Raw genomic sequence first — 2895 nt, 5'->3', positions numbered from 1 at the left:
TCCTGGCATCCTGCCCCTCTCCAGGGCTCCTCCAGGGCCTGAAGACAGAAAGAAAATGACTTTCACCTGCTTCCAGGTAATACAAACTTCCGGTCCACGGTGAGAAGTAGAGACTGGAGGTGGACAGCATGAAGGGCCCAGTAGGTGACTGTGGGCTTCTCTGTGCCCAGGCAACCCTGCGGGTGTGGCTCAGAGGGAGACCGAGCTCTTCACGGCCCTTCTCCAGTGCTGCCTGGTTGCAGAGAAATGATGCCGTGGCCTTCAGAAGGCACGTGGCCTGTGGAGTGCTGACACTTGAGGTCTTCCAGGCCCAGAGGATAAACTGTTACTCTGAGTTCGGGGAGGTCCTGTGGACAAATGTGTTTTCTCACAATCAAATTGAGAGGAACAAAACAACCTCAAAGTGATGTTTTTAGGGCAACTATTTTCATTAAAAATTTGAGAACAAGGGACGGGGCTGGCTCAGTCGGTAGAGTGTGCGACTCGATCTCAGGGGTGTGAGTTCAAGCCCCCCATTGGGTGTAGAGAGTAATTAAAAAATTTGAGAGCAAGTACAAATCATCCAAAAAGGGAGGAAAAGAGCTGTATGCACAAGGGGTTCACAGAAAGTTTGCTACAGGTTTTAGGTTTTAGGCTGCCCTTAAAGCTGCTTAGGTCTCGCGTTTTATTAAACAGCCATTTTTAGTGCAGGAAGTGAGGAGACACCTAATTTTGTCCGGATGGTGGCAGTTACAATGGACATTTTTAAAAAAGATTTTATTTCTTTTTTTGAGACAGAGCACAAGCGGGGGGTGGGGTGCGGTTGGGAGGGGCAGAGGGAGAAGCAGGCTCCCCGCTGAGCAGGGAGCCTGATGCGGGGCTCGATCCCAGGACTCTGGGATCATGACCTGGGCCGCAGGCAGATGCAAACCGACGGAGCCCCCCAGGCACCCCTACAATGGGCATTTTGAGGAAGATAATCCTGAAGTTTCTAGCAAGCAGAGTTTGGTAAATAGAAATGAATTGTCTGTGGACTTGGTTTTTAGTGCACTGCGGGTATGTGATGGGTGTGATGGGTGACAAGCCACTGCTATTTGTGACCCTCATCGAGGCCACCCTGTGCTCAGGGCTCCAAGGCAGAGTGGTGAGGGGGCGCAGGGGGAGGGACTGAGAGTTGCCGGGCGGAGACTCTGGGCCTCTGAAAGTCTCTCAAGCCCCAGACTGGAGAGAGTCCTTCAGATTGGCTTCCGTCAGCCCCTGTGGCTCCGGGCCCTGCACGGTGGTGCCACGTCGGTGGAGCCATGTCGTTGGCGGCCCGCCATGGCACGCCTTATGGAAGTCTCACTCCGTGTTTGCTCTCTCCCTCCCGCCCTGCTGCCTCCTTCCCCCGTACCTTCGCTTTTCAGCGGCCCTAATGGTATCAAGGTCGTTTTCTTCCGCCCAACACTGGGAGCAATGGGGTCTCCTCTTGGTTTTGGCTCGGAGGGTGGGATGGCACCTTGTGGGTGTGTGTGTTGATCTTGCCATCGCCTCTGACTCCAGGAAACTTCTGAGGACCGGTTCTGAATCTGCAGGTCCATTTGTTCCAGGCACTTTGAGTTTCCTGAGCCAGAGCAGTCCTGATTATCTGGTGGGACTCGTGTGTGTCAGTTTGAAGTGGGTTCTGAGAGGACTCTTCTGGCCACAGAGGGACTCGAGGGTGCCCCAGTGAGGCAGGTGAGGGCACAGGAATGGTATAAACACAGGTGGAAATGGCAGCAGAGCCACCCCCACAGTCCCAGAGTGCTCAGTGCTTCCTCGAAGCATCAGAGGCCCAGTGTGGAACCTGGGCAACAGGACCCCCACCCTGGACATGTGCAGGGTGCTGTACGCAGCATCCTTCAGAGGCTCCCAAGTCCCCACCAGGTGACCGAGTGGTCCCGCTGTCTACGCAGCAACCACCTCCCTCATCCCTTTCTCACAGAGTCCTGATGGGGTCCTGTTCTCTGCTTCCGTGAACGGCCCTGTGTTGAGGGGACGCTGCCCCAGCCCCACGTACCTCAGCCAACCATGGTCGGCCCATCTCCTTGCTGGAGATTGGGTGAGGCTTGAACACATGACCTATTCTGGCCAACTGGGAGCTGAAGGGGGGGGCAGGTGCATGGGTTCCCTAACTCCTAGAGACACAAGCCAGACACGGCTCTTGTCCTGCATCTGGATGTGACACCCAAGCCCCTGCAGCCGTCTTGCAAGCCCGAGGAGGGCTATGGGCCACAAGAGCCCACAACGCGAGCAAGTCTGAGCCACAGGAACGGCCACTTGGGTCCATTCTGCTCCTGGGCTCCTCCGTGACCCAGCTCCTCTCTGGTGTAAGCCCGCGGAGTTGGACCTTTCTGCTCGTTGCTGTTGGAACATCTTAGTGGGTCCAAGGATACGAAAGTTCCTTGAGTTTACTTCCCACAGCCATGGCAGTTTTGACTCAAGTACGCACGGGTCTTTCCTGTTCGGTATAATCAGAGAAGAAGGATCCAGGCAGGAGAAGAGGAAGGCCCATCATCCGGCATCGGGGCAACGCGATGGGCAGGGCAGCCCCAGGGGAGGTGGCCCTGCTCGCCGCTCACATCCAGTGGGTAGGGAGAGGAAACGATGGGGAAGGGGTCCCTGGGAGGTGACAAAGGGAACAAAGAACTCTCAAATCAGAATTTTTTTAAAAAGCAGTGACAAAAAGATAATTTTTAAAAAAGAAAACCACCGACATTGGGCTAGAACAGCAGACCGTCCTCCTGTGCAGACTGTCAGCAAGGACGCAAAAGGAATCACAGCAACAGACAGGAGAGGTGCCCGAGGAGAATTCTAGTGGCGAGCAGAGAGGAAGGAGAGTAACTCGCCCCCCGCCACCCGAATGTCAGGTGCACAAAAGGCCACCGCTTCTTTGAG

This window comes from Ursus americanus, chromosome 23 (genome assembly GCF_024610735.1).
Source record: "Ursus americanus isolate L20-20 chromosome 23, mUrsAme1.1.p, whole genome shotgun sequence".
In the NCBI taxonomy this organism is placed as follows: Eukaryota; Metazoa; Chordata; class Mammalia; order Carnivora; family Ursidae; genus Ursus; species Ursus americanus.
Note: the sequence above shows the minus strand (reverse complement) of the source record.